Genomic DNA, 12,516 nt, shown 5'->3' with positions numbered 1-12,516 from the left:
TTAGCGTAAACAGCGAGGTGTTGAGGAGGGGGTCACCCCCCCCCCCATATACGTAATGATTTGTGTTCGTTTTAGGTTTTAATGTTGCTCCTTACTTTCTGCTGAAAAAATTTGTTTCCTTAAATTTAATTTCGAATCATTTCTGTAAATAACACCAGGATATCTGGCTCCACCTCCACGGAAAAATCTCCCTTCCCCACAGGAATATCCTCTGGACAATTGAATCCTGACAAAATTTACGCGTGGCATCTCCACTCTTAAAATTAAATCGGTAAAGAGAAAGCAAGACTTATAAAGAAATCTCGTATAGGAATTCTGGCAAATTCAATCAGTGTAAAATTTTCCCTGGAAAGTTAACCCCCTGGAAACTTCCCTTTCCATGGAGAACTCTCTCGTGCAACATTCTCCCAGCAGCAAATTCGTCCTCCCCTCCCTAGCCAAAAAATGTATGAATACTTCCCAATAACAAATACTATACGTAAACAATTGGCAAATCTTATAACTCAAAAACCTTTCCTCACGGGCTGTAGGGGGTCATTTTACCTCCAGAGACACAGCTATTGCGCCTTTCAACTATGCTTTATTTTTGGAAATTTTTCCAATATTCGTTTCTCAAGTGAAAAGCAAAAATTTTCAGACTGAAATTGTTTGATTTTTTGAAGGACTATTTCAGTGTCCTATTAATTTGAGTGACGTTTGAATTATTTTGGATTAGCTGAATAAGGATGCTAGAGTACGGTAGAGAATAACAACGCAGGTACCGTGGACGACCGGGCCAGCCGTCAATTGCTGATTGCCACTGCTGCCGTGGGCCTGCACTAGTGCCCACTAAAAGATAAGTTGATCGTTCTTGATTTTTCTCGTAGTAGCGAAGTAATGTCAAAATTTCATTAGTTCCAGCTTGCGTTAGCGAATTTCAAAAGATTCCCGGTGTGACCGGTACGAATTATCCAAGTTTCAAATGCTAAAAAAGGAATTTTCAACTACTTAGTTTTTGCGTATAGAGATCGCACAGAGTCGGGCCTCACGGAGAATAGCCTTATCTCGTTTGAGGACAATTACCGTGAAGCATCTAAAAAACTAATAAAAATGTTGGAAGTGCGTTTAAAGAGGTTAACCAAAAGCCAGACATTTATAAGACGGTTTCCAAAACTTTTGCGTTTGGAAACCGCTTTTTCTTTTTGAAAAAAAAGAAAGTTTCTTTTGAACCATCTACCGCGGATTTGCTTGCTAAAATAGGCGTAATTGAGGAAGAAATCGCAAAGACAAAAGAATCAATGATGAGCGCGATTACTAAGCAAGTTTAAGATCAGTGCGGAAACGACCAAACTCTGAAAACTTCCGTTGAGACAATCGTGAGTGAAATATACCCGTCAGTGTCGCTTGAGTTCAATCCGAAGCAGGAGCAATTTTTGGTGTCAGTAAAGAATATCAAAGGACTGATTAAAATTTAGAGAACCGAATTGCAAAATTAGAAGTAAAAATAGATGATTATGAACAAGAAAAACAGCTCTAGTTCGCGTTTCATGGTGCTAAGCAGCAGCCGGGTGTTGACTTGAAGTTGACCATTCTGAATATAGCCTCGCAAAAGCTGGGGCTTTCTGATATCTCCAATTGTGATTTTGGAATGGTTTACAGGTCGAAGTTGAATAATTTAGGGTCGGCAAACGATAAAGTTGCCCCAGTGTTCGTGAGATTATCTACCTATGTGTTTGCGAGTAAATCAAAATTGGCTGGTTCGAGAATCTTTTTGTCTGAGTGTCTAGCCAAGCGCCGTTGCGATATTCTGAGTGCCGCGAGAGACAAGTTTGGTCTGAAAAATGCATGGTCAGATCGTGGCCAGGCCCTCGTAATGCTTCCGGGTAAGCGAGCTGCTAGTAGAATTAACTCGCTTTCAGATTGCGCCTTGTTTGTTGTTCATGAGTAGTTCGGTAGTGTTTATCTCGTTAAGATGTTATATATTGCTCTTTATTCTTATTTTGTCGGTTAGTTTATCTTTCTTATGAGTATAAATATCGTCCCGTTTGAGCGCAGAAAAGGGATGAATTATAGTATTTTTTTTTAATTAAGTTGATATGAGTAGTAGTTTACGCGGAAGATTGAGTGATTTGATTAGTTTTCGTCCATCTCTTGATAGTAAATATCGCCAGTTATCAGCTTTGGAGGAGTTAGACCGGTCTGGATTTCATGCATGTACATGGAATCGTCATTTAACGTCTTCTTGCCGTGAGATTTTGATTTTATTTCCCGATCCAATAATTTACATATAATGGCAATATGTGAAACATTTTTGGGCAAAGATACCATTTTCTCGTCCTTTAACTTTCCAGGTTATGAACTGATTGCTCGAAGTCATTCGTCAACGGGACGTGGAGGCCTGGCTTTCATTGTACGACAGGATTTAAATTGGAAAATTAGAAAGGATTTGGACATTTGGAAGGAAGGTAAGATAGAAACATTAGTATAGAAATTCAGTTTGAAAATCTACCATCTATTTTTACTGTTGTTTACCAGCTACCAAGTGCTTCATTTGATGAGTTTGCTGAAGGATTTGAATGTCTTGATGCAAAGGTAAATAGATCTATTCAGGGGTTTATATGTATGGGAGACTTTAATTTTGATTTGTTAAATATGCGCGGGCCGAATTTGGATTTTTTTGAGCCTGAAGATGTCAAATGATTTATACCCGACCGTGAGCATTCCAACGAGAATCACGGATCATTCGGAAACCCTCATCGATAATGTGTTTGTGTCTTCGAAGATACTAAGTAAAGCGTGCTGCTCTGTTGTTATAAGCCCAGCCTCCGACCATCTTCCGGTTGTATTACATTTGAATTCTGAAGTGAAGAAAAATAATAGAAAGAATAAAATACCAATGCGTGAACTGAAGCCAGTTAATCTGAATAACTTTGAAGAACAAATTAGTGTTATTAATTGAGAAACAGTACTGAATGATGATCATCCGTCTGAAGCATTTGAAAAGTTTAACCAAATAATGTCAAATATTTATGATAGCACGTGTCCGCTTAAAGAAATAAACCCCAGAAAGAATAAACCGAGAAAGCCATGGTGAGATGATGAACTGCTTAATCTGTTTAATATGAGAAATCAGGCGAGTGAGGAGCATCTGAATCATCTGCAGAATAATGAGCTCCATGTAATGTATAAAGAGCTCAGAAATAGGCCAAATGCCCTAAGAAGGCAAAAAAGAAAGCATGTTTTGCAAATGTATTTGAAGAAAGTATCTACGAAGCGATCAGAGCCAAAAATCGTAATAAACAATAAGACCTTGGAAGAAACTAAGGAAATCTGCAACGCATTTGGACAATATTTGTCTGAAATTGGCTGCAAGATTCAAAAAGAAACAAGGAACTCCCATGTTTCTGAATCAAGCAGTTTTGTGGATGAGCGAGGAAGAGATTTCGAAGTGAATCTTTCCAGCCTTGTACTGAAGAGGAGGTACGCAAAATTGTTAGCACGATTGAGTCAAACAGTGCAGGAGTTGATGGAATGAGCCTTAGAATGCTCAAGTCAGTGCTGGTTTATTTGCTTCCTGTTATCGTGTACCTTGTCAATATTTCTATGGAAAAGAGGGCATCACCGGCTTTACGAGTATCTGATGAAAATCTGTTTTACACGATGGTCAATTTGGCTTCAGGAAAGTACATTCGACGTCAAAGGCAGTCCAGCATCTTCTGGAAAAAATTAACTCAGCAATTGAGAAAGGTGAGCAGTGCATGGGTGTTTTTATCGATTTTAGAAAGGCTTTCAACACTGTTAATATTAAGATTTTATTGGAAAGGCTGTGTTTTTTAGGCATAAAGGCTCTCACAAGTCGAAGAGATCCGATATCTGGGATTCATCCTGGATCAAAACTTGAGTTGGAGAAAACACTGCAACATCATAGAATACAAACTGGCGAGAGGCCTTGGAGTTGTGAACCGTTTTCAAATTTTTTTACCTTTGAAAATTCTGCTTTTATTGTATTTTTTCTTAATAGCGCCTTATATAAATTATGGTTGTTTGATTTGGGCGAGTAATTTTAGTTGCAATTTTAGAAGAGTTCATTTTCTGCAGAATGGATAGCACTGATTCACTTTTAAGAAAGTTTAAAATTTTAAAGGTTGGTGAAATAAGAGATTATCAAATTGGAGTATTTGTATTTCAGTGTCTGAATGGTCTTGCACCATATACTTTATGAATATTTGTAAGCCTAATTCGTTTTATCACGATTATTCGACTAGGGGTGCGGATAGTTTTGCATCTGAGCCATGGAACACAATGAGAGCAAGTCATGTGACCAGACACATCAGTTCGGAATTCGGGCCCTTCAGTTCGGAATTCTTTCCCAGATTCCGTTCGTAAAGCTGTAAGTGTGCCGCAACTTAAAACCCGTATTAAAAATCATTTCTTTTCAAGAATTTGGTAGCGTTAAATATTCGAGAGAAGATTTTTTTTTCTTTTTTTTTGTATAAATTTTTTATATTCTGCCTTTATTCTTTTATAGTTAATCTTAATTATTATTCTTGTTATCCTCTTTTTTCATTTGAATTGGTATGATGAATTGGCATGCATGATATCCAACCGGTCACTTTTTCAAGCGTTTTTTGCTTTAGTGCGACTTGTTGTTATATTGAGTTGTTTTTGTATTAATTAAAATGTCTGAATCTGAATATGTTATCCCTTAATTTTTTTGGACACTTAAAAAGGGCACTAGAACTTTTCTTTTCCGTTAGAATGAGCCCTCTACCGACATTCTAGGCCCACTGAGTCAATACAATCATCCCTGAGGAAAAAAAAAAAAAAAATAAACACGCATCCGTGACCTTTCTTCTGGCAAAAATTATTAAGTTTCACATTTTTAAAGATAGGAGCTTGAAACCTCTACAGTAGACTTCTTTGATACGCTGAATCTGTTGGTATAACTTTCATTAAAATTATGTGACTTCTAGGGGAAATTTCCCTCTTTTTTCGAAAATCACAAATTTCCTCAGGCTCGTAGCTTTTGATCAGTATAACTAAACTGAATGAAACTTATATATTTGGAATCAGCATAATAAGCCAATCCTTTTGATATATCTATTGGTATCAGAATTCCGATTTTAAAGTTTGGGTTATTATTAAGCCAGGTCGCTCCTTACTTACAGTTTGTTACCACGAGCTGTTTAATTTCCCATCAAAATCCAAACAAAGATCATAAGAATATTGATAGTTTTTTTTCTGGGGTAGGCCTAACAAAAGTATTGTATTCATAAAACTTTACAGTTTCATGAATTGTAATTAAACAAATAGAAAAGGTTTTTCACCTACAGTAAGGAGCAAGTTTAAAACTTAAAACACATTTAAATTACTCTGTATATAAGGGGTATTGCCCTCTTCTCAACACCTTGCTCATTAACCAAAGTTTTTAGGGCTTTGAAAAATATTCTTTTTTTCCAACTGCAAGTTTTATTTAAAAATTTGGACAAAAGCCAAACTTCTCAGTAAAGAGTAAGGAGCTAAGGATGAGACACACTTCATCTAAAGAATAATCTGTTCAAATAGGTTTGAAATCTGTTTCTTGATTTCTGTCGAAAACCTCTTTTTTTATTCAATTTCTGATTGTTTTCCAAATCATGCCCAGGCCCAACCAAGATATAATTCGAGGTGCCGGTCCCTTAAATCCCTGGTTAATTGCTTATAAAATGTGTAAATTAATAACTGTATGTTTATTATTACCGTCCTACTTTTAAATTTGCAATTTAGTCTTGGATAAAATTTGAATTTACTTAAATGATTGGGGATGAATAGTAATTTCTGTAAAAAGTCCTTGTTAATATTACTATTAAAGAATTTCGGTTGGGTGAAAAGGATTATTATTGTTTAGGGGAATATACATTTTGTGAGGCTTTTGATCTTTTATGTAACTGACGCAATCCCGAACTCTACTATAGTATTTTCTTTTGGACAAGTGCCTTATATACATTTGTTTAAATACATTGAAGCACTTCATATAAACAGTAAAAGAAAAATATTACCATTTACAAATTGCTGAAAACTAAGTTCCTAGCAATATTTGTCACCCCAAAGAAATTTCCTGGTGGGGCTGATGATGGCCTACCTCGCCTTTCCCCCCTCTGTGCTGGTAGATATTGGAATGTAGCAATTTAGCGGTGTAGGGAATCATTTTGATTAATTCCTAATTCCTCCTACCTCTCTCAATATTTATCTGAAGCCTTATGGAGAGTAAGTAGTTTGTCCATTAAAATGTACTTTTGTTAGGAATCTACCCTATCCCCACCTAAGCCATGACTCACCCCTCGCCCCTCATTATAGCTGATACGCAATTATAGATCACCGAACGTAGCCTAATTTCATTAAAAACAAAGTGAATCAATTTGGTTGAATCCAGTACTGCCACCGTGTGGCATTACTTCTTTTGCTACTGGGAAGCCTAAAGTATACTTATTGATACTTTTAAATCAATTAGCTTCTCAGAAATTTAAATTAATTGCAAATTCGTCCTCTTTGGTGTAAAGTCGTAGTTAGGTGCCCTAAAATGGCATAAAACAGGACTTTTCCCTGGTCCAACCTGTATGGCCACTAAAAAAAGAACTTTAAATTGACGTTTGAATGAGCTAGCTCCCAATTATCTTGGACCATCGGTTTGATACGGTCAACCCCGGGGAAAAGCAAAACAAATAAACATACATTGACTATGTTTCTTCTGAAAAATAATACGAAACTCCAAATTATGAAGACTGGAGGTTGAAACCTCTACGATAGGGTTCTCTGATATGATATATCTAATAAAGGGATTTTTTGATTAGATTGCTTGCTTTTTGGGGGGTGTTTCCCCTTTTTTCAAAAATCAGGAAAATTTTAGAAGATTTTTAGTTTTGGGTGGGTAGCAATAAACCGAAAGAATTTTATATATTTAAAATCAGCATAAAAAACCAACACTGCGGGTTATGCTACATACTGGATAATTATTAAGTATCTCAACTCTTTCTATAAACTATTCCAAGGCGTAGGAAATTGCATAAATGCAACTCTACATCTGTTGTAATTTACGGAAGCAATAAATCTTTCTATAATTTTGGTTTGAGTTTGATTTTCTTTTAAGATCAACTGCATAATAATTAAATATATTATTTATTAAATAAATGATCCCTTTGCCAGGAATCCCTGTCGTTTAAAATTTACCGTATTTTGTTTCATTTTGCATGCAATTTAATTGTTCTTTTTATTTGAGAGTTTTTCCTAAAAGTGTTTAAAAATAAACTTAGTCATACGAAAAAAAATATCCTTAAATATATTCCCTGTGATTCAACCACCATTTTCATTTTGGTATCTGCCCCCCTCCCCCTGGAAAATTTTCTGCCGGCGCTCTTGGGACCGCCTCATCAATTCTAAATACTTTGGCCACAGAAATTAAAATAGCTTATAATGGACGAGATAGGGTGATCTCTAAGGTCACCCTATCAGGACCGTATGGCATTAAGAACAAGTTAGCTAAGTTTAAGTTTCACCAAATCGCTGACAAAACCAAATTATCGACAGCTGGTACGAGAAATCTCTGGTACGGCCGGAAGAAGAAGCCATCACAATTCATGATTGGTTAAGAGGTGCTGCTACTTTGCCAGAAGGCAGCAGCAAGCTAAATGTCTTCTGGAGAGGGCCTTAAAAGTTCTCAAATGATCAGATAAATGACAAGGTCGAGCTTAAAGGGCCAAGGAAGAAGTTAGAGATCTTTCTCACCAATTTGCTTCGTCGCTTCATCAGCCAGTCACCTGGTAAAAAAAGTAGATCTTGACCGTATCGGACGAAGATCTGATACGAACTTTTCCGATGCATTACCAAAATGAACCGAATGACTAGCAAGAGGGTCGGCTGAGCTGCAATAATTTGATTTTGAGATTGAAACTCGTCCTGGAAAATCCATTGATAATGCAGATACTATGTTTGGAATTGGAGTTAATGGTCAATAATTTTGATAGATCGAATTATTGATCTATGTCTGGAATTGGGAGGATCCAACGATAATGCACACGCTTTGTCTCAAATTTGACTTAAATTTCGGATTTTCTTTTTTTCGTACGCTTCACTTGAGAAGAGGGAGGAGGGGGGTATGTTAAGCATTTTAGAATTTTTTTATATTTGTCTTATTGTTCTACATTATTTCATCACCTTTAAATATTATTACTCATTCCGAAATTTAATTGCAGCTGACATATCATTCAAGAAAAATGCATTGCTGTCCATTTTTTTGTGTGTTTCACATCAAGAACTAAAATGTTGGATTGTAATTCAAATTTTGAACACTGATAATTTATTCAAAATTTGAGTTCGAATTTTGCTCGAATCATAGACCCCTGAATCAGAAACGCCGTTTGTTTAGAATAGATAGCTCTTTAGAAAGTACTAAAAAAACTTCAGCGTAAAGAGCGAGGTATTGACTAGGGGGTGAATCCCCTCATATATGTAATAATTTCTGTTCGTTTTAATTTTTAATGTTGCTCTTTACTTTCAGTTGAAAAAAAATTGTTTTTTTATTTAATTTCTGATGGTTTTTTAAATAGTGCTGGGGGATCCGGCAGCCTTTCATAGTAATGTCACTTCCCCCAAGGAAACATCCTCCATGGAAAGATCCTCCCATGTAACCCTCTCCTCCGACCCCCCCTCCCACCAGAAAAAAATCCCTTCTGGAAACGTCTGTATACTTGAATATTTCCCAATAACCAATACTGTATGTAAACAATGGGCAAAGTTCATAACTTGCAGCCCTTCCCCCAGAAACTATGGGGGATTAAGTCATCCTCAAAGACATATTTATTAGATTTTCGACTATGCTAAGAAAATGGCCATCTCAAAATTTTTATCGTGTGACTTTGGGAAAAAAACAAGTGTGGGAGGGGGCCAAGTTACCCTCCATTTTTTTGGTCAATTAAAAAGGGCACTACAACTATTAATTTCTTTTCGAATGAGCCCTCTAACGATATTCTAGGACTACTGGTTCAATACGGTCATCCCTGGAAAAAACAACAACAAATAAACACGCATCCGTGGTCTTTCTACTTTGCAACAAATATAAAATTCCACATTTTTGCAGATAAAAGCTTGAAACATCTACAGTAGGGTTTTCTGTTACGCTGAATCTAATGGTTTGATTAAGATTCTATCACTTTTAGGGGATGTTTTCCCCTTTTTTCGAAAATAAGGCAATTTTTTTTAGGCTCGTAAGTTTTGATGGGTAAGACTAAACTTGATGAAACTTTTATATTTGAAATAAGCATAAAAATTTTATTCTTTTGATGCATCTACTGGGATCAAAATTTCTTTTTTTTTAGAATTACGGTTACTATTGAGGCGGGTCACTCCTTACTTACAGTTCGCTACCACGAACTGTTTGATCTTCCAAATTGGGGTCACGTTCGCTCACTTAGGAAATAAATTTCGAACCGATAAAGAAAAGATGGTTTTTGTATCTTTCTAAAGATTAAATAAATATTTTTAAAGATTTAAATGAAAGTAAGGATCAACATTAAAACTTAAAACGAACAGAAATTATAAAGCATAGGAGGGGAATTTCCCCCTCTTCAACACCTCACTCTTCACACTAAAGTTTTTTAGTAGTTTTAAAAAAGCTTCTTATTGTTCTAATTAAACGACCCTTGTGTTTTTCAGGAGTCGTTCTTAAGGAATTACGACCCAATTCAAACTTTAGCGTCTAGACAGAGGTTTTGAGGAGGGCGCAACCCCTCTAATATACGTATTACTTTCTGTTCGTTTAAGTTTTAATGTTGCTCCTTACTTTCAGTTGGAAAAACTTTTTTTTATTTAGTTTCTGATCGTTTTTTTAAATAGTGCCAGGAAATCTGGCTCCACTTCCATAGAAAAATACCCTCTTCCCACAGAAATATGCTCTAGACAAATCAATCCTAGTGAAAATTTACACCGGACAATTATCCTCAACATCTCAACATATTAAATTGAGTCGCTAAAGGGAAAGCAAGACATATAGAAAGAATTTCGTATAGGAATTCTGGCAAATTCCCCAGAGTATAATTTCCTCTGAACAGTTCACCCCCTGAAAACTTCCCTCCCCATGGACAAGGTTCCCTGTGGAAATTCCCCTAGCAGAAAATTTGCCCTCTCCCCATGCGAAAAATGTATGCATATTTCCCAGTAACAAATACTATACGTAAAAAATTGGGGTTGGGGGAGGCCATGTTATCTCCAAAGGCATAGTTATCAGGCCTTTCTATTATGTTGAACCAAATGGCTATCTCGAAATTTTTATCGGACGATTTTGGGCAAAAAAAAGGTGTGGGAGTCGGCTTTGTGGCCCTCCAATCCTTTTGGTCACTTAAAACGGGAACTAGAACTTTTAATTTCCGTTTGAATAAGCCCTTTCCCGATATTCTACGACCACTAGGTCGATACGACTACCCTGTGAAAAAAACAAATAAACACGCATCCGCGATCTTTCTTCTGGTAAAAAAAATTCCATATGTTTGCAGAAAGGAGCTTGAAACTTCTACAGTAGGGTTAAAACCTCTGTATAAGTAATTTACAATTTGTGTTTCTTACGACCCTTGCCCCAGGGTCTCTAATGGTCATGCTATCTTTACTTTTACTTTTTGGCCTTTACTTTTCAAGTATGGAGGCATACGTTTTGGGACCTTTCGAATATTTTTAACAGAATGATATCTCAAATTTTTGACAGGAGGTCTTAGAGGGATATTGGGGCTGGATAGCAAAAATGGGAAGGAGGTGGAGCTGGTTGCCCTCAAACTACTTTCAATTCCCAAAGATGGTACTATAGCTTTATATTTTCGATTGAATAAGCCCCCACTAGTTTCTACAATCACCCCTATGCGGAGTGACCGAAAAATGAAATAGGACATTGAAGACATTTGACTCTTTAATCAGGCAACCCTAGAGCGCTGCCTCTGATTTTTTTCAAAACAAAGTTAATTAGCCAAGTTATTTGACGACACACTTTTCAAACAATTCGTGTTAACGAACTGTAAGGAAGGAGCGCCCCAGCTCAATAGTTACCGAAAATCTGAAAAACGTAATTTTGATACCAGCAGATACATCAAACGAATTGGATTTTTATGCTGATTTCAAATATATAAATTTCATCAAGTTCTTACCCATCAAAAGTTACGAGCCTGAAAAATTTGTCTTATTTCCTAAAAAAGGGGAAAATACCCCTAAAAGTGATAGAATCTTAATGAAAATCAAACCATTAGATTCAGCGCATTAAAGAACCCTGCTGCAGAGGTTTAAAGCTCCTATCTGCAAAAATATGGAATTTTGTATTTTTTGCCAGAAGAAAGATCATGGATGTGTGTTTTTTTTTTCCCAGGGTTTGACCGTATCAATCCAGTAGTCCTAGAATATCGTGAGAGGGTTCATTCCAACGGAAATTAAAAGTTATAGTGCACTTTTTAAGTGACCAAAAATTGGATGGAAACTTTGCCCCCTCCCACCCTCATTTTTGTCCCGAAGTCACCCGATAAAAACTTTGATATCCTCTTTTTGTTCAGCATAGTCAAAAATCTAATAAATATGTCTTTGAGGATGACTTAATCCCCCGAAGTTCCCAGAGGAAGGGCTGTAAGTTATGAACTTTGCCCATTGTTTACATATAGTATTGGTTATTGGGAAGTATACAGACGTTTTCAGGAGTGGTTTTTTTCTGGTGGGGGGGCAGACAAGTACGCAGGAATTTGTTTCCAGGGGGGCCTAATCCTTCAAACCCATTATTCTGTGAGGAAAATCAGAAAATTATGGGAAAATGAAAAAATTGTGAGATTGCTGGGGGGGAGGGCCCGGAGGCCCCCCTGCGTACGTCCCTGGGGGGGGGGGTGGATCAGGGGTTACATGGGAGGATCTTTCCATGGAGAATGTTTTCTTTGGGGAAGGGCTATTTCTATGAAAGGGACGCCGGATTTCCCAGCATTATTTAAAAAACGATCAGAAATTAAATAAAAAATAAGTTTTTTCAATTGAAAGTAAGGAGCTACATTAAAGCTTAAAACGAACAGAAATTATTACGTATTTGAGGGGGTTCACCCGTAGTCAATACCTCACTCTTTACGCATTTTTTTCTACTTTCAAAAGAGCTATCTATTCTAATTAAACGTCCCTTGTGATTCAGGGGTTTGTGATTCGAACAAAATTCGAACTTTACGTAAAGAGCAAGGTATTAACTAGGGGGCGAGCCCCCTCATATACGTAATAATTTCTCTTCGTTTTAAGTTTTATGTTGCTCCTTACTTTCAGTTGAAAAAACTTTTTTTTTTATTTAATTAGAAGTAGAATATAATCTATTTGCTTTTGAAAAGCTCAGCTGTGACGGTCATTTTTGAATAAAATTTTATCTATTATAAACATGTTTGGAGGCATAAAAAACTGATAATTAAATCCGTTTTTTGGCAAATTAATTTGCTACGATGTTAGATCCCTCATCATACATCATTTTGCTCAGATTTTTTTTACCCCTTTAAACTAAATAGTAAGATC

At 36.4% G+C, this 12,516-nt stretch overlaps 1 protein-coding gene across 2 annotated transcripts in view; it reads right to left on the bottom strand.

Annotated features, from left to right (window-relative positions):
- Positions 1-12,516, bottom strand: part of LOC148953542 (uncharacterized) — a 207,245-nt gene that overhangs the window by 32,702 nt on the left and 162,027 nt on the right. The gene's annotated exons all lie outside the window — the stretch shown is intronic.

The sequence above is a fragment of the Artemia sp. Qi Xiang Cuo genome, chromosome 4 (assembly GCF_049724085.1).
Source record: "Artemia sp. Qi Xiang Cuo chromosome 4, ASM4972408v1, whole genome shotgun sequence".
NCBI lineage: Eukaryota > Metazoa > Arthropoda > Branchiopoda > Anostraca > Artemiidae > Artemia > Artemia sp. Qi Xiang Cuo.
This window is presented reverse-complemented; position numbering and strand designations above follow the sequence as displayed.